Source organism: Pteropus medius, unplaced genomic scaffold (genome assembly GCF_902729225.1).
Source record: "Pteropus medius unplaced genomic scaffold, Ma_sr-lr_union100, whole genome shotgun sequence".
Lineage (NCBI taxonomy): Eukaryota > Metazoa > Chordata > Mammalia > Chiroptera > Pteropodidae > Pteropus > Pteropus medius.
The window spans coordinates 1-23,319 of record NW_024355109.1 but is presented as its reverse complement, the minus strand read 5'-3'; the positions used below and the strand labels follow the sequence as shown (position 1 = coordinate 23,319).

The window sequence follows — 23,319 nt, the reverse complement described above, 5'->3', positions numbered from 1 at the left end:
GAAAAATGTTTCCATTGTTCAGGGCTGTAATCCATAGTAATATTAAAACTTAAAGTTTTAAATGCTTAATACTTATTGAGTGAAGGGAACGGAATCTTGCCATAGAATGGAAGACATAAAAGAGCAGCATCATTTAACCCACGAAAGGCTTAAAGGCTGTGGACTCAGAACTCTGTGTGTACTGAGGCCAGGTTACCTGGAGTCCTCTGCATGCCAGCTATGGTCCTCCCATGTGCGTCTGGACACCACTGCCCTGCTGCAACTCGGACTGTCCATGGAGCATCAAATAGAAGAGTGGCTGGAGGATACAGCTGATTATGGGGCCATATAATTATTTTTCAAATTCAAAAATAATTTAAAAAGATGTGGCAGGTGAACTTTGCTAACCTTTGGCATAGTGTCTATTTGGCAGTTGTAGCTTCCAGTGTACAGATTATCTTAAATATGAAGAGAATAAAGAACATTTCTCATTATACCTGTTTTTGATAGAAATTCCTCAAATTTTAAAATTACTCTCTGCTATAATGTTTGAATGGTAGAGTCAGGGACTGAGTCTCCTTGAGGTGGGATACAGATGGACTTGTGAGCCGATCTTATCTATTTTGATATTCATGATTAGATCAGAATTTGTATTTATTCTATTTTATTGGGAAGAAAACTCAGTCAAATCAGATTTAGAAAATTTTGAGAATAGTATTGAAAAGATAAATCATGCTTTATAGAAGAATGTTATTGAAAAAAGTCTATTTAGGAACAACTGATAATGTCATAATAAAACTATTTTTTAAAGATTTCATTAAGATAGTTGCCTTGAATACCCTTCAATCTACTTTTAATATTTTTCTCTATTTATACTCTGAAGTTAAGTATGAGAACATGAAACTGCTCGCAGCCTGCATTTCCCTTTTTGCTTCCAAGTATTCTTTATTTTATACTTCATAGTATCCACAAACAACAGAAGTTCTAAATCCCATACACATGGCAATTCTCATTCATGACTCCTGTGATACCTTATTATTCTTTTATTGTGGATTTATTTATTTACTTATTGGACATCAGTTACGGAGGTTTGAATTAATTATAGTCCTCAGCTCATGATATACATATTAGCATCTTTGGTCTACGCAAGGACTTTTTTGTTTTAACTTAAAAGCCCCTCCCACCCTCCCATTCTGGGTTTATTGCCTTTGTCCTCATTACCAACTTCCATTCCCAATTTGATACTTAGACAACCATTTAAAAATGTTAATGGATAACTTTTTGTTTATAGATGTCCTTGCAAATTGTTTTGTGTGCATGCATTTTAAACTTTCGTAATTCACATTATATACATATTTATGTATCTGTATGTACTATTTTATATTTTATATATTATTATATATCACATATATATCACACTTTTCCCTAAACACTATTTTAAGACTTATCCCTATTGCTATATGCACATCTAATTTGTTATTTCTAATTGCTGCATAGTAAGTTGTGTGTCCACAGTAGAGCAACTATCACTTTTCCTCTCAAGAGACCCAAGTTGCCGCTGATACCCACAATGAAGATTCTCATACTTGCTCCTTTATGGACATGAAAATATAACAGCGCTTTAGAAAGGTAATTTTCTCAACAAATGTACTGAGTGTGTTTAATAAAAATTAAATAATATTAAGTACCAGGGGCACAGCCATGCATTCTCCAACTCATAGTGATTAGGAATTGAGATTTGTGTCCATGAAGGCATAGCACCAGGAGAACAAATGAGCTCCCATCACCAATAGGTCTAAAGATACCACCTCAAGGTGGGCTGAATATTTCACATTTCACTTACAGACTAGGAATTAATTGACTCTCCTGCTGCATAGCAGCCTTGGAAATGAACTGTGTTGGCACATAGAAGAGAAGAGATATGTTTTGACAGAGGGTTAAGAAGTGGGTGCTGTCACTCCTCCCATCTACACAACCTCTGTTGCTACCACAACAGGGCATAGTCTTGGGGATGACAAAGGGAGGTGGGATGTTTTCTTCAGGAGCAACTAATTATTCAAATAAACTAATGTAAGGGCTCTGTGTGACACACACACACACAAAATAAAACAACAGAAGTCCCCACCTTCAAAGGAACAATGTGCCATGACCCTGAGTGTAGCAGGATAGGAGCAGAGACAGTATCCCTGGTTCATTATGATCATCTGTCAGGACGAATGTGTCATCTTATCTATGTTTTGGGGCAGGGGGTAGTGGGTGTTTCCCTTAACCCTCTAAAGCAAATACTTTAATGCTACTATACTTGGGTCCTTTTTATTCCCTGCAAAGATACTACATGTTATGTATGCTTCATTGGGGCCAGGAGTTCAAATCGGTGTGTCTGCTCATTCCCACTAAGAGTACAGTGATGATTTATTTGTCCTTCTAGCACATGTAGTCACCCACGTTTTTGTAGGAATGTCACTCATGCTGGGTCTATTCAGCTAAGCCGCTCCCATCCTCCCATCCTGGGTCTATGAGCCTAAAAGCCAGTGCTGGTCCCCACCTTACAAAAGCACACCAAGACCTTTTGATGATATCTTAAATTAGCCATTTAGCTTCTTAATTTTCAGTGTTCTTTTTTTTTTGTTCCAATATAAGCTTTTTAAAGTCTATACATTTCCCTTGAAATGCCATTTCCACAAAAATGGAGGCAACTTTAATGGATATTTCAGTGCAGTTCTCACAATGTTAGTACAGTAGCCAAAAAAATTAGCATAGATATAAAAGATTTGAGCAAAAACATAAAAATATAATCTAGTAGACCTATATCTAATTGGCATCCAAAAATTGGGCATTCCAGTCAAGATGGTGGAGTAGGTAGACAGTATCCTTGCCTCCTTCCAAGACCGCATCAAAATTACAACTAAACAAAACAACCATCAATGAGAATCACCTGAAGTCTCACTGAACAGAAGTCCTATAACTAAGGATATACAGAAGAAGCCACTCTGAAACTGATAGGAGGGGTGGAGACACAGAATGGGCTGATTCCACACCTGTGTGTGGTGGTTAAAAATCGGGATTGCTATATGAGCTGCAGAGGTCCCCCCGCTGAGAAGCACAGGGTTCTGGCTTCTCTCCGAGCTCCCCAGGCCCAGGGGCCCAGTGCCGGGAAGAGAAGTCCCCACAATTTATGACTGTGAAAACCAGCAGAGATTGTTGGTGAGTGAGATGGAGGGCATCTGGAGTCCCAGGATTTCCTCTTAAAGGACCCACATGGGGACTTATTCACTGACAGACTCCCTTGCTCTGAGCTCCAGCACTGGAGCAGCAGCTTGAAAGGTGCCAGGGATGTACAGGGAGGAACTGAGTTGTCTGGCTTCAGGGCAAGGGCTGGAGGGTCAGGTTTCTACCAGACAGAAGTGCTGACTGAAACCATTGTTCTTTTGTTGAGCACCCCAACCCCAGATGCAGACCCAGGAGGGCAACTTTTCTGAGTTTCTATCAACTTGGTTAACACTATTTGCCTGGACCTAGAGACTCCCTGAGACCCTCACCTTACTCAACTAGTGTGCCTGCCCAAGCCACTTCCAGTAGCTTTCCCATACAAATGGCCTGCTTTGGCTCATGCTGTAGACTTTCTTAAAATCTCTCAAAGGTCATAAACCCCAGACAAGCAGCATTCAGCCTTGGCATGCCCTCTACTTCTTGCCAAGGAGCCCCAAGCCTGGCACTAGCGACAGCCAGCATTGGTTCACAGCTTATCCACTCCCAGGCACCTCCACACCCAGCACCGTGGCAATCATTTGAAGATCAATTTGTAGCTCATCCTAAGTGGCCCTGGGCAGGGCACAGACAGTGGCTGACCATGGCCTACAACAGAGCCCCTCCCAAGAAGTCCCAGAACCAATATACCCCAGTAACCAGCTTCAGACCACACCAGAGCACCAACCAACCACCTCCATAAATGACACACCCAAAGGGTAAACTGGGAAGGCATAAGAGCCCTGCTGAAGCTAATCATGCTCTATAGAATCAGCCTCTGCACAATAGCTCCTCCACTGTAGTCACAGCCAGTCTTCACAACCAATCACCTTGAAGGTCAGTTTCTCCTATTGATGTGTAAATAGCAACAAGGCTAAACTACAATAGGAGGGCACACACAACCCATACAAGGGACACACCTGGATTACCCAGCTCAGCTGACCAGGGTGACTGCATCACTGGGCCCCACAGGACACCAACTGTATAAAGTTACTCTGCTAAGACTGGGAGACATAACAGCTCTACCTAATACATAGAAACAAACACAGAGAGGCAGCCAAAATGAAGAGACAAAGAAATATGTCTGAAATGAAAGAACAGAACAAAAATCCAGAAAAATGTAGACAATCTACCAGATGCAGAGTTTAAAACACTAGTTATAAGATGCTCAATGATCTCAGTGAGAACTTCAACAAAGAGATATGAACCATAAAATTGGAGACAGAAAACATAAAAAAGAACTAGTCTGAAATGAAGAATATAATAACTGAAATAAGGAATACATTAGAGAGAATCAAAATCAACAATAGATTAGATGAAGCAGAGGATCACATCAGCAATTTGGACAACAAGGTAGCAGAAAACACAATCAGAACAGCAGAAAGAAAAACAATCTGAAAATATGAGAATAGTTCAATGGGCTTTTGGACAATATCAAGTGTACCAACATTTGCATCCTTGGGGTAGCAGAAGGGGAAGAGTGAGAGCAAAGAATTACAAACATATTTGAAGAAATAATGATGTAAAACTTCCTTATCTTGGCGAAGGACATAGACATACAAGCCCAGGAAGGGCAAAGAATCCCAAACAAGATAAACTCCAAAAGACCCACACCAAGACACATCAAATTTAAATGCCAAAAGTTACAAAGAAAATCTTTGTCAAAAAGCAGCAGCAAGAGAAGAGCAGTTAGTTTCTTACTACCAGCTCATTCTCAACAGGAACTTTGCAGGCCAGAAGGATTAGCAAGAAATATTCAAAGTGATGAAAAGCAAGGATCTACAAGCAAGATTACTCTACCCAGCAAACCATAGATAAAGAGCTTTCGAGACAAGAAAAAGCTAAAGGAGTTCATCACTATCAAACCAGTATTACAAGAAATGTTAGAGGGACTTCTTTAAGAAGAAGAAAATGATAAAAAATGTGAATAATTCTGTAGCGATATGATTTGATTCCTTTATCTTTTGTGTATCTACTACAGGTTTTGTTTTATAGTTACCACGAGGCTTACAGAAAACATCTTACAGTTTTACAGTCTATGTTAAAAAATCCACTCAACCTTATCATAGTTTTCATGTATGTAACAAATTGCTTTTCTTTTGCTGCTTTTAAGATTCTCTTCTTGTCTTTAACTTTTGACAATTTATAATGTGTCTCGGTGTGGGTCTATTTGGATGTATCTTGTTTGAAAATCTCTTCACACTCTCTGTACCTTGATGTCTGTTTCTTTCAATTATGAAAGTTTTCAGTCATTATATTTTTGAATAAGCTTTCTGCCTTTTTTTTCTATCTTTTCTCCTTCTGGTGCCATTATAGTGCATACATAGGTCTACTTGACCATGTCCCATGAGTTCCTTAATGTATCTTTATTCTTATTCTTATGTTTTTTGTACTTTATATTTCTTACCACCTCTTTAATACCTTTACATTTCTTTATTTTTTATTGCATTCTGGAAATATCTTTCTTTTCTCTAAATCACTTTCAACTGTGTCTATTATGCTATTTAATGCACCCAGGGAGTTCATTATATCATCAATTTATTTTTAATTTCTAGATATATACCTCGGATAGTTTCTTTATGTTATCTTGTAATTACATCCTTACTTTCTTTAAATATTTCACATAGTTATTATATATGCTCTCTCCAACAATGACATCAATTTATTCCTAGATAATTTACATATGTTGTTTCTCATTTCTCCTGACATAATGACTAGATAATCTTTATTTGAGATCATAATTATTATTAATTTATGTGAATTTAGTTGGTGTAATTTGAGAGAACTTTTATTCAAAGGATTTGCTTTTTTTTCTGACCACTTAGAAATTTAGACTCAGAGTAGGCATTTAAGATTTAGCTTCCTACTTTGTAGCTATTTCAGGGATTAACATGCCTTTGACAAAGTTCCTATTAAAATTAGTCTTGGAGCAGCCATTCCTTACTGTTTCTGAATCTCTAGGCTGGTTCCCTGACATACTTGATTCCGTACTGCTCCATTTCCTGTTCTTCTGGAATTAGCAGTTTGCTTTTTGGGTTTCAATTTTATGTCTCTGAAGCCCAAGTCTCTAGTTCCCATGTCTCTTTTCTTTAGTCTTCTGCAGGGGCTCCAGGCTCAGCTCTTGTTGGTCTTTCGCTACACGTTTTGTCTGTTTTCTTTTTAAGTAAGTGGAGTTAGAGATATCTTAACTTTTGTGAATCAAAGCCCAAGAATGTGTGTTCCTTTTGTGTTCTATTTTTACAGTAGGACTGCTAGGCTTATGATAGAAAAATGAAATCCTAGATCCCACACTGAGTTTTAAGCATAACTACATTTTTCTTCTTTTTCACCCAATAAGATATAATTATGAGAAGAATCAGGTCAGTTATAGAAAAAATGAAGGGATTATAATTTTTCTTGAAGTTTGGCAAAATTTAAACACAATAAACAATATTTCTGCTGGAATATGAAAAAATGTCAAAACTTTGTTCTCCAAAGTTAGATATATAAACTCATACTTATCTATGAAACTATTGAAGAAAGGTGGGTTCAAGAAAATCTCAGATGGACCGATTTTCAGAGAGAGGAGCTCTTTTTACATGATTATCAAGCAGTTGCAGTTTCTGGAGGCAATGGTGGAGCAGAAAGCCTGCTAAGACTGAGATAGATGGTGGGGACAGGCTGGAGTCATCAGAGTTCTAAAGATTCTCAAATACATCAATAATTTACTTGGCTTAATATTTCTTTCTGGCTTCCTCCTCCTGTTTTGCTGAGAAAATGGTAGTGATGGTGTGGCTAAAAAGCAGAAAACAATCCCTGATCTCATATATTCTCATGTTGACTAGAAACAATGTGCTCTTCTACCACTGATCCAAAAGATGAAACTGAGGTCCACCTTTCACCAAGCTCTAGGATTAAACATTGATAAGAGCAAATAAATTAGGGTTAGGCACTAATAGCTGTGGCTCTAGAAGGACAGCTAACCAGAGATGAAGTCAATTTATAACATTACTGCCTGGGACAAGATTAACTTGATACTCAGAGTAATCTGAATAATTACTTCTTTACTTTAGCAGCCACACATTGGAAAGACATTACATACTCTTTGAAATAAAAACAAAATAGTTGTATGATTAAAATTCCACTGTTATCTACATATAATGTCCAGTACATCATTAAACATTGTGAAATATGTTAGGAAAATGAGACACATAAAAAAATCACAAATCAAAAGAAACAGAACTCTAGATAACCAAGAGATTGGAACTAGCAGAAAAGAAGTTTAAAACTTATATTATAATAAGTTGTGGCACTACTGTGGGCTGGCTCTGTCTCTGAAGTAGAGATCACAGCTCCTCTCAAAGGGGCTTACTCTACATGACTTGTTCTCATTCCAGGTTTTGGTAACAACACCCTCTCTTTGACCATTAAGGCCCAGAGGTGGTGAGAGCTCTGTTGCTACTAGTTCCAACGCTTAGTAAATAGTCTTTTTATAAATAAAACCCATTTCCATCTTCAAAAGTTACATGTATATATATGTAAAGATAGATGGAATGGGAGACCATATGGGGAATCTCATAGAATATATGAAAAATTTAAAATACAGAAGTCATAGAATGTGTTCTGAAAAACAAAAACATGATCAAAAATTACATCTGGGGAGTGACATCAGAAGCATGATGGAGTGAGAGATGTCCCCAGATCTCTCCTTTGAAACAACAATAAGCTGAACATCTAAAACTCAACAAAAACACCCAATCTGCACACAAGCACGTCTGAGTTAGGGATCTGCACACGAGAGCTTATGTAGGTCAGAATTGTGGGAGTTGGGTGGTAGACTGGGAGAAACAAAGAAGCAGCTTCTCACAGCTGGAGCTCCCTGCAAGAGGAGGTAGAGAGGAGAAGGTGTGGTGGGTTCCCTGAACAGCCCTACCTGAGAGAGCTGTGAGCTCCATGTAGTGGCAGTGCAGACATATCAAGGCAGAAAGTAGAGAAGTGGGGACAGCAGAGAAGCAACAGCTGATTATTACCAGCCTGGTTACAAAATGGAAGGCTGAGCCTCAGCCCCCATCCCCCAACCCAAAGGTCCCTCCCTCATATCCTCCAAACCTAACACTGCAGAGCCCCAGGGGAATCTGAGCAAATGCTATCGAAACTGTCGCTAACACTGACAGAGACTAAGACTGAGGGTAGCGAGTGTGATTGAATATTTATAAGGGAAAAAAGACATTATTAAGACTTTATATAAAGCTGGGACCCAAGAAGCTTGGATGCCACCTACTGGAAATCAAAAGGAAAACATCTTCTTAGCAACAGGCTAAAGAGAGACCTTTATATAATAATCTTTCTGGGAAAAAAAAGCAGAATACACTTCCATTAATGCTCATGTGGAGAAATAGTTTGTTAAACACCATGAACAACCAATGTGACAAGGCAGTTCAGAAAGAAAGAGAAAAATCTCCAGAAAATAAGCTTACAGACATAGAAATATGTGACTTAAATGACAGAGAATTCAGGATAGTACTTCTGAAAAAACTCAATGAGTTCTAAAATAATTCATATTAACCATTCCGGGAATTGAAAAACAACTAGATCAGCAGAATGAGTTTTCAGTAAAGAGAATGAAACCCTAAAAAAGAACCAAATAGAACTTCTTGAGATGAAGAACACACTAAAAGAGATGAAGAATGGAATAGCAAGGTTGGGAAATAGAGTCGACAAAATGGAGGCAAGAATCAATGATATCGAAGACAGATATCTAGAAATAAATCAGAAGGTAGATGGGGTTAAAGGGGGTCAAATATCTTGTGACAGAAAGAAATCTAACTATGGGCGGTGAACACACAATGCAATATATATGTGCCTTACTGTTGAATTGTACACCTAAAACTTACTGGATTTCATTAACCAGTGTCACCATAATAAAAAATTAATTAATTAACAAAAAAGAAAAAGAAAAACTAAAACATACTGCATGACCTTAATTGCATAATAAACACTGCTGAGGAATGTGTCAGTGATCTTGAAGAAAGAGCAATAAGACTTCTAAAATAAACACTGAAAAAATTGAAAGACAAATATAACTGAACAGAGTGTCTATAACTTGTGCTATAATAATTGAATTGGGGCAGAAAAATATTTTTAGTTATAATGACCAAACACATGCAGAAGAAAATGGGTAAGACTATTTACCTTTTCATTAAAAACCTATACTAGAGGATAATGGAATGTCATCTCTAAGTGTTGAGAAAAAACCTAAACTGTCAACATAAAATTTCATAGAATGCTAAATATGTTCAGCAACAGTATCTTTCAAAAGTAAAGGGAAAATAAAAATATTTTATGATATATGAAAACTAAGAGATTTCATTGCCATTAGACTTACTAAGAGATGATACAGTAAGTCCTTCAGTATAAAGAGAAATGATTCAAACTGTAAACTCAGATTTATAAGCGGAACCAAAGAGATCTGGGAATAGTAAATAAGAGTAATATTTCATAATGACAAAATGATCAATTCATTAAAAAGGCATAAAAATCCTGTTAATAAACCTAATAAGAGAATTTCAAAATTCATGATGAAAAGATTGCAGAATCAAAGCAAAAATTAAGCAAACCACAATCTTGATTGAAGATTTTAACACATTTTTTTTCTCAGCAATTGACAGAATATGTGAAAAAAATCAATAAGGATATAGTAGATTTGAATGACACTATAATCAATAAAAAGCAATGAATAAATGAGAGAAACAGAAACTCATAGACACAGATAACAGTTTAGTGGTTACCGGAGGGAAAGGGGGAAGGGCTGGTAGATAAAGGTAAGGGAGGCCAAATATGGTGATGAAAGAAGGTTTGACTCTGGGTGGTGAACAATGCAATATATATACAATGTATTATAGAATTTTACAATTGAAATGTATAATTTATTAACCAGAATCACCCTGATAAATATAATAAAAAGGAACATTACACCTTATAAATTCTGAATATATGTATATATATTTCCAGCACACATGACACATTTATCATCATAGACCATATTCTAGGCCATAGAGAGTTCTCAATAAATATCAGAGGACTGAAATCACTGATATATTCTCTGATTACAACGGAATTCAATTTGGAATCAATAAAGACATCTAGAAAATATCAAAATATTTAAAAATTAAGCAGCACAATTCTAAATAAGTTAATTCATGAGTTGATGAAGAAATTAAAGAGAGATTAGAAAATATGTTCAACTAAATGATAATGAAAACATAAGATATCAAACTATGTGAGATGCTTCAAAAATGGTGAAAAGCAAAGCAGAACCTCAGATTTTAAATGTTTATATCAAACAACAACAAGGAATGTTTAAAAACAGTGATCTATGGAAAACAGTATAGAGGGTCCTCAAAAAACTAAGAATTGATCTACCATATGATCCAGCAATCTCTCTACTGAGTATTTACCCAAAGACTTGAAAACTCATATCCAAAAAGATATTTGCACACCGTTGTTCATAGCAGCAGTATTCACAGTGGCCAGGACATGAAAGCAACCGCAGTGTCCTACAATAGATGATTGGCTAAAGAAACTGTGGTACATATATACAATGGAATATTACTCAGCCATAAGAAGAGATGAAATACTGTCATTTGCGACAACATGGATGGACCTTTAGATAATCATACTAAGCGAAATAAGCTAGACAATAAAAGTTAAAAATCATATGATATCACATATATGTGGGATATAAACCTAAAAGCAACAAATGAACAGGACAAACAGAGACTCATGGACATGGACTATAGACCAGAGGGGTAAGGGGTGGGGAAGGAGAGGGGAGGTAGATGTAAAAAAGGGGGTCAAATATAGGGGATTAGGGGGAGGGTAGAGTGGGTAAAGGGGATTAAATATATGGTAGCTGGACTTTGTTTGCTAAACACAGAATATACAGATGTCAAATTATAATGTACACCTGAGAGTTATATAATTGTATTAAACAATGTTACCCCATTAAACTTAATAAAAAAAATAAGTTTATGGCCATGCCACCCTGAACAAGCCTGATCCTGTCTGATCTTGGAAGCTAAGGAGGGTCAGGCCTGGTCGTACCTGGTTGTACTTGGTTCTGTAGGCATAAAAAACAAAAAATAAAAAAATAAGGGATTGTAAGCTGACAAGATCCTTGAAATCTGTAAAATAATAATAATAATAATAATAATAATAATAATAATAGCAGTGATCTGAGCTTCTGCATTGAGTCAAGAATAAAAAATAAGTAAACCTAACATAAATACAAAACATTGATAAAGAATAAATCAATAAAATAGACAACAAACAATAGAGAAAATTGATAGAGCTAAATGTTTGTTTTTCAAAAGATCGATAAACTGATATACTTAGCAAGAATATATCTTTCATTTTAGTAAGTAACATTTTTACACTAAAGGAGAAAAAAATGACCAGTATTAAGAATAAAAGAAATATTACCACAGATCCTATCATGAAAAAGATTAGATCCAGTATGAAAAACTTTATGCCAATACACTTGAAAATGTAGATTAAAAGCAAAATATTCCTTCAAAAAAACTGCGTTAAAATGATAAAGAACATCTGACTACCTTGGTATTAATAAAATTTGCTAGTAATATTATAAATATTATATATAAGTATTAAATATAAAAATACAGTAAAAATGTAAATATAAAATTTAAAATAATTTGTTATTAAAACCTCCCACAAAGAAAACTTCTGGTTCAGAAGGCTTGTTGAATTCAAATATTTAAAGAAAAAATACCAGTCTTATATAAACTCTTTGAGAAAGCAGAGAAGGCATTTGCAATACTACACGAGGCCAGCATTTCCTTCTATTAAAATCTTACAAAGAAATTACAAGAAAACTATACACCAATATTTCTTATAAATGTAGACACAAAATTCTTAACAAAATTTAATGAAATCTAGCAGTGTATAAAAAGGTTGTATTATATGATGACCATGTGGTATTTATCCTAGATAAGGAAGATTTACTGAAAATTTAAAAATCAAAAATAATTCACCATGGTAACAGAGTACAGGAGAATAATCATATTTTTATCTTAATAGATAGAATTAAAACATTTGAAACATCCAACACCTCTTTGAATCAAAACTCCCAGGAAACTAGAAGTGAAAGGTCACCTTCTCAATTTCATACAGGGTGTCAACAAAAACTTAACAGCTAACATCCTGCTAAGTGGTGACATTCTATACTTTTCTTCTAGATTGAGAGAAAGGCAAGAATATCTGTGCTCGCAATTTGTATTCATCATTGTAATGAATGTCCCAATTTTAAGAATTAAGATGGCAGAGAAGAAATTAAAGTCATAAAGATTGTAAAACCAGAAGCCCAAGTGTCTTTATTGTGGGAAACATGATAGTCTATATAACAGAGAATAGTCACTCCTGTTCTATGTTCTTTTCTCAGGCCAGAGCATTCATAGTATAGCTTGTGAAGTTTGTTGGGAAAACAAATTAGTAACATAATGAACTAATCCAGGACAAAGGAAAATCATAGAATATATCATTAGAATTGCATCAACGAGCTAAATTATTTTTGCTTTATCTAAATTTTAAAATAAATGTGAATAGCAGCAATACCAACACAAAATAAATTTTTTGGCGTATAAAACTGCATAAAAACATTTAGATCTGTACAAGTCAATCAGGGAAAATTGCATTTTGGTAGAAATAATGGCTACAAAAGAAAACTCTTAAAAGCAAAATTTTTACAGGTAAAATTCAACATATGATTTGCCAATTGGTTTTTATAATGTATAATTTTTTCATATAAAAAATTGATCCCTCTGAATATACTTTTATAAAATATAAATCTAGTTGGAAAATATAAATTATTTAAATGTGGTTTTGGAATTGATTAATGAAATGGAATTTACTTGGTGTACTTTATCATATATACTATAATTTGGAGATTTAAGTAATTACCAAAAGCTGAAGAAATTAAGATTTTTAGATTACAAATGCAATATAGAGATCTCATGTCAGGCTGACTGTAACTATGGGAAAAATATGATGGACGCATCCCAGAGTCAGATAAAACCCTCTACTTACAGCAAAGTCTTACTACAAAGCTCCCGTATCAATATAGTTTACTTGCAAGTATCAAACTGAGTTTGCCCGTTCTTCTTAAAGTGGTAGCTTAAGATAAGGGTCCCAACAGATGAACAGCTGTTACTGCAGCTAACTGTCCACATCAGGCACTGGGTTTTTAATTCAGAATGAAGTGAAGCTGAGCAACAAAGAATTTCACAAGAATTTCTCTTTAGTGACTATTAATGAGTTGTAACTTGTCGCTTGTGAATGTCTATATTTTACCACTAGGAGTCACTGGGAATTAAACAGTTACTGAACAGACTGGCATATCGAAGTTTTCCTATGAAAAAAGTAATTGGTTGATTTTGTGTATATATTACATATTTTATTTGCTTGCTCATAAAAACATGCTAGCATCAGTCGCCTCTTGTGTCCTGCCTCACATCTTCTCAGCCCACATTTCCCCCAGCCATTGCAAGGCAACTGTTTACAGACCCTAACTTCAGCTGCACTGCACATGTTTTTTCATTTTTGTATTAAGGTTTTTCTCATGATGTGGTTCTCTCAGGGACACTTGATCAACTACAAGTGTGGAGAATTAACACCCCATGGGACAGTCCTTGACTTTAGGGGGTGTGTGTCATTGATATGGGTTTCCCTTGTATTTCTCAGGTGGCACAATTTGCATGATGCAACAGAAGGTTCTAATGGGATCAGAATCTGGGTTTCCATAGTGATTATCATACTTATAACACACCATTGTATTGGCTTTCTCTCCCTTTTCTGTTTTATTCTTCCCAATGTCCCAATCCTAATGCCTAGTATCATATCCCAAAATAAAGTCTTACCTATAAAACACTCCATGTCAAGATAGTTTATTCTGACTCTCCTTTTCTGTTTAAGAGTCTTCTTTTTGGAAGGAATCTGAGCATAATCCACTACCCTGATAAAGAATATTTTCAAATTTGAAACAATAAATTACATAGAAGAAAACATAAGTAATAAACTCACAGATCTTGGTTTTATTTCATTTATTTTATTTTATTTTTATTTTTTTCAGTGAAAAAAATTTTTGTATGAAAAATTAACATAATTGGATATACAGAGTTACACAGTGGGGCAATGAATTCCACCACATGACTGCATAAGATGCAGAAACATTTTTGTTTAGCTCTTTCTTATACTCTTGGTACAAAAGCCAATGGCAAAGCACTAACAGGCACCTTTCATTGAACACTTATTGCACATCACTTTTCATATATTATTTGTCATCCTTCTGAGCAGGCAGTATCATCTATTCTGAGGAAATTGTGATTCAGAAAGGATACAGAAGACTTCTACAACATTGCATGTTACATATAATTTTATTTATATTTTAGGTAAGATTTCTCAACCAGGAAACTATTGCCATTTTTTCAAATTTATTTATTTATTTCTATGGTGACATTGGTTAACAAAATCCATAAGTTTCAGCTGTACACTTTAACAGTAAGGAATATATATATTTACACTGTGTATTCAGCTCTCATAGTTAGATTTCTTTCTGTCACCACATATTTACCCCATTTACCACCTTCTCTCCCTTCCCCGCTACCCTCTGGTAACCACTAGTTTATTGTCCATGTCCACGAGTCTCTGTTTGTCCTGTTCATTTGCTGCTTTAGGTTTATATCTCGCATATAAGTGATATCATGTGGTTTTCAACTTTTTCTGTCTGATTTATTTCACTTAGCATGATTGGACTTTGGTTTTAGAGAGGAGTTTATAATTTTGACCTCAAAGGCAAGGGAAGTAAAAGCAAAAATAAACGAATGGCACTATATCAAACTAAAAAGCTTCTGCACACAAAAGAAACCAACAAAACAAACAGGCAACTAACTAAATGGGAAAAGATATTTGAAAACAATGCTTTCAATAAGGATAGAATCCAAAATATATAAAGAATTCATATAACTCAACAACAATAGCAAAGAAATAATCCAACTAAAAAATGAGCAGAGGACCTGAACAGACACTTTTCCCAAGAAGGCATCCAAATGACCAACAGAAATATGAAAAGGTGCTCAACTTCACTAGCTATTTGGGAAACTCAAATTAAAACCACAATGAGATACCATCTCACACTGGTTAGAAAGGCTAACATTAAAAAGACAAGTAATAAAAAGTGTTGGAGTGGTTGTGGAGAAAAAGAAACCCTCATATACCGCTGATGGGAATGTAAATTGGTTACAGCATTCTGGAAAACAGTATGGTGTTGAATTACCATACAACCAGCAATCCTTCTTCTGGGTATCTACCCTCCTCGATTTGTAAACATTTATCTGTAAAGCTATACACACCTCGATGTTCACTGCAATATTATTCACAGTGGCCAATACATGGCAACAATTGAAATGCCCCTTCAATAGATGATTGGACAAAGAAGTGGTGGTACATATTCCTCAGCCATAATATGAGATGAAATACTGTCATTTGTGACAACATGAATGAATCTTGACATTGTCATGCTAAGTGAAATAAGTCAGACAGAAAAAGATGAGAATCAAATGATTTCACTCATATGGGGGGATATAAAACAGAAAGCAATAAATAAATGAGATAAAAACTCATAGACTCACACAACAGTTTAATAGTTACTAGAGAGAAAGAGGGGCAGCAAGTAGGTAGATAAGGGTAAAGGGGGTTAAATAATGGTGACAAAAGGAAATTTGACTTTGGGTAGTGAACACACATTGCAATATATATATGATGTATTATAAAATCATATACTTGAAACCTATATAATTTTATTGACCAATGTCACCCCAATAAATTTATTAAAAAAGAATATTTTCAGTATCCAGAAGTTGCTCTCATAGCTCAACTACCTTTTATTATTTATTTATTTTGATTAATTTATTTTTAATTTTCCAATAACAGCACATTCGATATTATTTTGTATTAGTTCTTGCTGTACAGAATAATGGTTCGATATTTATATATTTACAAATTGATCCTTCTGATTAGCCTAGTACCCAAATGGCGCTATGCATAGTTATTACAATATTATAGTCTTTATGCTGTACTTTACATCAACTACCTTTTAAAGTTGACAAATATTCTGATCTCTATCACCATAGATTAGTTCGTTAGTTGGTTTGTTTGTTTGTCTATTTATTTATTTATCTATTTATTTATCTATTTATTTATTTATTTATTTATTTATTTATTTATTTATTTATTTATTTATTTATTTTCCCCTCTTTAATTTCCCCTACCCCCCACTTCCACCACTGACCTATGGATGTTGCCCTTTCCCCTTAAGAACTAAAGATCGCTGAAGGTGGGCGTCTCCTCCCACACGCTCGCAGCGCGCACCTGGGGCCTGGTGCACCTGAGGCCTGGGACACCCGGGGTATGGTCCATGGCTCCATCTGGGCCATGAACTCAGGACCTTCTGTGTGTAAAGCAGACTTGCTAACCACTACACTATAGAGCCACCCCACCATAGATTAGTTTTGATTCTGTTTTTGAAGTTTATGTCACCAGAATCATGAAGTAAGTTCGATTTTGTGTCTGGCTTTTTCTATTCAACATTATTTCCGTGAGATTTATTCATGCTATGGCATGTAGCAATAATTGATTATTTTTCATTTTTGTGTAGTATTCCATTGTGTGAATATAACACAATTTACCGATATTAGTATGAGTGAATTGTTTTCAGATTTTAGTTATTTCGAATAATGGTGCTTTCAACATTTTTATGTATGTCTTTTGATAACATAAACATTCATTTCTCATAAGAGTATGTATAGAAATAGAATTACTGGGTCACGGATTGTACATTTTTTACATTTAATAGATACTGTCAAACGGATTTTCATAGTGTTTATGCCAATTGCCTTCCATCTTCTCCACATCCTCACTCACAGTCGATATTATTAACTCTTTTTATTTTAGCTATGTGGTGTGGGTGTAGTGTATCCAATTGTTGTTGTATTTCCCTGTTGACTAATGGCACCTAGCATATATTCGTATGCCTATTAGCCATTTAGATTCACTCTTTAGTGAAGTATCAGTTTAAGTTTTTAGCTATTTGTGTGTGTGGTGAGGGAAAGATGTCAGTCTTTTTTTTTTTATTGATTTGATTTCTTTATAATTTCTGTATACTAGTCTTTTGTTGAATATATGCATTGTAAATATCTTCTACCAGTCTCTGATTTACTTTTCACTCTTAAATTTGTATTGTGATAAAAAGGATTTTTTAGATTAAATATAATTTATTAATATTTTTCTTTATGACTATTGTTATTTACTCCTGTAAATTCTTTATTCCTCCAAGGTCATAAAATATTCTCTTTAATCTGTGATACTCAAATTTGTGTGAACATCAGGATCATCTGGAACTTTTTTTTTTTTTGGCGAGGCAACGCTTGGTTGACCTCACAGATTGCAAGGACCTTGTCAGTTTAGAATCTCTTGTTTTTTATTTTTTTATGCCTACAGTACCTGGTTTTCCTAGGTGGTCTCCCATTCAAGTACTAACCAGGCCCAACCCCACTTAGCTTCTGAGATCATACAGGATCAGGCTGTAGAGGAATGTTTTTAAAAACATGTTATTAGGACATATCTCCAGAGTTTCTAGATCTTTAGGTCAGGAAAGAGGTCCAAGATTTGCATTTCTTACAACTTCCAGATGATGCTGATTCTGGTGGTCTGTGGATCACAGTTTGAAAACTGCTTTGTCTTTGAGAAGCTTAACTATTTTACCTTTTACATTTAGACCTACAATATACCTGGATTTCATTTTTGTATGTGATGTGAAATAGAGGTAAAAATTTATTTTTTTATGTTAATTGACTAATACCACTGATATGCAGTATCAATTGTGTTGTAATTTAAGTGCCTATATGTATATGGCTCTGTTTCTGGACATTTTATTCTTTTCCATTCTTCTGTGTGTCTGTCCTTGTGCCAGTGCAATGTAATAAAGTAACTTAATTACTTTAGATTTATAATAAATCTTGATAACCACTGGAGTAACTCTTTCTACTGTTTTCCTTCTTTAAGTACATCTTGTAAAAGAAGAGAAAAAAATATAATGTTTTTCTTTGGGCTTAATAAAAAAACAGAATTATCTATACATTTTAGAAAACAGAGATATCAATTTAAATGTAAAATTAGGGCAACAATTATTAAGAAAACAATACAGGAGTTCAGATGTTTTGGAAGTTAAAAGTTACTTTCAAAAGCCATAGTAACTGTCTCTGAAGTCTAGATATTTGTAAGGCACCTCTGTTTAAAAACACATTTGAAAGTCAAGAAGATTTTGAAAAGTAAAGAAGTAAAGTGAATAAGATTTTGAAAAGTGGAACTATCCAGTGTATGGGTGGAATTTGGTCTCCCTAAAATTCACATGTTGAAGCCCTAACTTCTTGTATCTCAGAACATGACTATATTTTGAGATGTCTTTTAAAGAGGTAATTAAATTAAAACCAGGCTCTTAGGGTGAGCCCTGATCCAATCTGAAGGTATCCTTATAGGAGGAAATTTGGACAAACAAACACCAGGGATGGGTGTGCATAGAGGAAAGATGACATGAGCGCACAGTGAGAAGATGGCCATCTACAAGCCAAAGAGAGTGGCCTCAGGGGAAACCAGACCTGACGCCTTGGTTTTGACCTCAAAAACTGTGAGAAACAAATTTTTGTTGTTTGAGTCACCCAGTCTGTGGGTAGTTATGGCAACTCTAGCAAACTAACACATGTGGTGTTGGTAAAGTTTTCCCCTAGTCATCGAGCAAAGAAGGAAAGTATACAAATGTATAACAGTCATTGCAACGTAATAATTAAATATTTAGGCTGAATTTTCTGAACATTAGAGAAAATCAAAATTTCTTAAAATATTTTTTGTAGAGGATGCTCCTAAGGAGAATATTGAGTAAACATAAGAAAGAGTGCCTTTATCTACCTTCTATCTGATAAGAAGAGCCTTGACAAAGTAAATTGGGGAAAAAAGAAAATATTAAATGCAATCAGTACAAAAAGAGGCATTTAACAAGGTGTGTGAATTTTTATCCTTAGTATCTAGTGATTGCTGGAAAAGGTGAGAATTAATAAGTATGGCCAAGAAATATTCTCTGACTGTCCAAGAATTTTTATCAGCTTTTTTTTGAAGATTTAGAAGGTGATATCTTATACACAAGGTGTTATATGTGGTGTTCATTATGTTTCAATCACACTTTTGGTTATCTTTAGAAATTTCTGAATTAAAAACCACTTGAAATATTCTCATGGATGTAGAGTCTCATTGCTTAGGTTCTATCTGATTACTGCAGCCAATATTCTGGGGCTGATTGAGCAAGGCCATGTCAGCATTGCAAATACAGTTAAAACATTTAATTGAGACTTACCGGATCCCAGTAGTTTCCTTTATTAAAGAATTATCACACTCAACATCTATGGTTCATTTACATGTTTCTTTCTCTATAATTTTAACTTCTATCTTTTTTACTCAGTCTAATTTCAGTGTTTAGCACCGCCCTTGGTATTTACTATATGTTGATTGAATTATTACTTAAGAAATAACTAAAACATAAGAAAAAGAAAATTTGCTTTAAATTAATTTATATTCTATGTTACCAATATCTTTGAGTTGCTTTCTTTACAAAATATTGTTTTTCAAACTCAATAATTTACTTTGGAATTTTTGTCTTTCCTGAATCTAAAAAATTTCTGCCTTTTTTTTTTTTAATTCTGGAAAATTCTCAGCCATTATTTCTTCATATATTTCCTCTTTTCATTATGTGTTTTTTCTTCTAACAAAATTATTATTGGGCAGGTATTAGATTTTACTTTCGTTTTTATATCTCTTAATTTCTTTTTCATATTCAGCATCTCCTTAGCTCTGTTATTTCAGGATCACACATGTAGAATATTTTTGAACTCCAATCTCAGATTCGTGATTAGTAATTTTTAGAATGAGAAACAAACAAATAACTCAACATTCAGAGAATATAGAGATAACAAGCTTCTTCCCCTGTACAAATAGGTGGATTTTTTCTAGTTCACCTTGTCACTGAGATGAGGGTGTAGCAGAAGATTCAGTTCCAACTTTCACTTTGTTTGTACTTTTGGTCCCAGGGCCTTATCTTCTGATCCAAGTAACCATGATAACTAAACCCCAGGAACCCACACAATGCCTTGGATACCTAGTGTCAGATCCTGTTTGACTCTAAGTTCCCATTTCTTTTTTGTTGTTCCTTTATTTCATTTTGAATGTAGTTCTGCATTCAAAAATAATTAAAATACATTCTTTTAATCTTGTATTTCTGGGTATTTGTATTATACATTTTTTCAAGTTATGTAGTATGCCATCTTGCCAGAAATAGTATTCATAACTGTGTTTTATATATTACACACAGGAACTTAAAGGTCATATAATAAAACAATGCCTTAGGTTTGAAAGTGAGTTGAGTGGAAAGACAGATTAGATTGAATGGAGAGGGAGTATAAAAAAATGGAGAGGAGTCCTGGGAGCTGAAATGGAGGCTAAATGGAGAATGACTGCTAAGACATGGAGGAGTGAGAAAGAAGGAGGGAGAAGCAGAGTGGGGGAAGGAGAAGAACACATGAGTAGGAAGGAATGGGAGTTCAGTAAGATACATAGAATGTTAGAGCAAAAGTAATAGTATTAGAAAACATTTATATTTTTCAACCTAGTTATTTTACAGATAAGGAGACTGAGGCCACATTACTGATATAATTTTCCAATTCACTATATCCAGCTGGTGTCCTATCCAGGAATTCATCTTGACTTTAGTTCTAAGATTCTTTTAGTGCAAGAGATTTGCATAGAAAGGTGAAAAGCACTCATCAGGCGCATGAAGTGATGTTGGAAGCCAGGAAGGTGAGAGAAAAGCTTGAAGCCTAGTGGTAGGGACAATCAAAGCTCAGTAAAAGGCACATAGTTATAGGAGGCAGTGGATCTCTTTAGCAGAGAAGCTGAGGTTTCTGCTGGTGCGAAGCGGGTGTTAGATGAGTGTGTGAGACTGTGCGGGAGGGGAGCTTACATCTGGGTTCTAAGGAGAGCTTTACAGGGGAGAAATTCAAGAGCAATGATAGTGTTTAGGAAGCACCACAAAGCAGCAGTTAAAAAGAACGTGAACATGCTCGAGGCCTGAGCATCAATGAATCAAGCAAGGGATTCCCAGAGGATCTGTTGACATAAGAAAGAATGCTGGACTCTCCTGTAGACTAGCTGGGATATCCTGCCTGGTCGAGTTCTAATCAGGATATATCTAACCCCTCTCAGTTCTCTTCTCTAGGGTTTCCCGTGGTCAGAAAACACATGATTATCAGTGACCTATATATATCCATCTCATTCTCTCCCAATTCTTTTTTCACATGTCCTGGTTACCTCCTCTGCCCCCATTTTATCTCTTGATTTTTGCCTTCAGATCTGCTCTTTCTCAGCTCTCCCAGTTCTCAAGGTTTCTCATCCAGCTCCTGAGAAGCCACTCTTCTTTCTCCTTCTGCAGATCTTGTCCTTTATCCACCATAGCTGAGTGTTTGCTCAGGAGTGGAACTGCCTGGGAAAGCTGAAATCCTCAGTGGGACCATGACTCAAGTACCAGCAGCTTCCTGCATATATTGGGATCAACTCAGCCCAAAGGAGCAGAACTGAAGACACTTGTGGCTTTGTTCCACTTCTCTTTCCAATCCTCCTTTTTTTTTTCTCCTCCCACTCTTCCTGTTTGATTTCTCCCTCTTTTCTTGAATCTCCTATGCCCCTGGGTGTTTCTGACCAGCTCCCAACCCTTTGGTATCAGAACTCCATTCCTCATGCATTTATTATCTCTCTTTCTTCTCCTTAATACCCAAACCTAAACTGCCTCCTTCTCACTTTCCCCACTCTACACGCAAAGGTATAAGCAATGGTAGCTACATAATTTTTGGAGTCCAATGTAAAATGTGGGGCCTCATATTTCAAAAGCAGGAAAAAATCCTTTTTAGAGGTACTGAAATATTGAAAATTTTCAAAGTGACAATCAGAAGCATGGCAGAGTGAGAGATGTCCCCAGATCTCTCCCCTTGAAATGACAATGAGTTGAACATTTAAAACTCACAAATAATACAACACCTGCACATCAATACATCTGAGAGAGTGATTTGAGAATAAGAGCTACCACAAGGAAAAAAAAAAAGATCAGCAGAATGAGAGTTTTAGCAAAAAAATTAGAACCCTAAAAAAAAAAAAATAGAACTTCTGGAGATTAAGATCACTCTAAAAGAGATAAAGAATAAAATAGCAAGCTTGGGAAATAGAGTTGACTAAAGGGAAGAAAGGATTAGTGATATCGAAGACAGAAATCTAGAGATAAATCAGAAGGAAAAGGAGAGACTAAAGAATGAAAATTAAAGAAAAAGAAATACAAGAACTAGCTCATACAGTCAGGAAAAGAAAGATAAACATAAAATATATTTTCCCATTTGGATGGTTGTCTCTATACCTTGTTGACGATTTCTTTTACTGAGCAGAAGCTTTTTAGTTTGATGTAGTCCAATTCATGTTTTTTAACTTTTACTTCCCTTGCTTTGAGGTCAAATTCATAAAATCCTCTACAAGTCCAAGGTCCTTGAGTTTAGTTCCTCTGTTTTCTTCTATGCGTTTTATTGTTTCAGGTCTTATATTCAGATCCTTAATCCATTTTGAGTTAATTTTGGTGTGTGGTGATAGATAACAGTCTAGTTTCATTCTTTTGCAGGCGGCTTTCCAGTTTTCCCAGCACCATTTATTGAAGAGGCTTTTCTTTCTACACTGTATGTTTTTGGCTCTTTTGTCGAAAATTATTTGTCCATATAAATATGGGTTTACTTCGGGACTCTCGATTCTATTCCACTGGTCTACGTGTCTGTTTTTCTGCCAACACCATATTGTTTTGATTACTGTTGCTTTGCACTATAATTAGAAGTCGGGCAGAGTGATACCTCCAGCCTCATTCTTTTTTCTCTGGATGGCTTTGGCAATTAGGGGTCTTTTGTGTTTCCATAC

General features: G+C 35.3%; 1 protein-coding gene across 3 annotated transcripts in view; it reads left to right on the top strand.

Annotated features, from left to right (window-relative positions):
* The window catches only part of CD1D (CD1d molecule), a 65,935-nt gene extending 46,201 nt beyond the window's left edge, over positions 1-19,734 (top strand). For all 3 annotated transcript variants that reach the window (XR_005651567.1, XR_005651569.1, XR_005651571.1), the window contains one exon: positions 18,810-19,734. The gene's annotated coding sequence lies outside the window, so the exon portion shown is untranslated. The remainder of the gene's footprint in view (positions 1-18,809) is intronic.
* Positions 19,735-23,319: the final 3,585 nt, after the last annotated feature.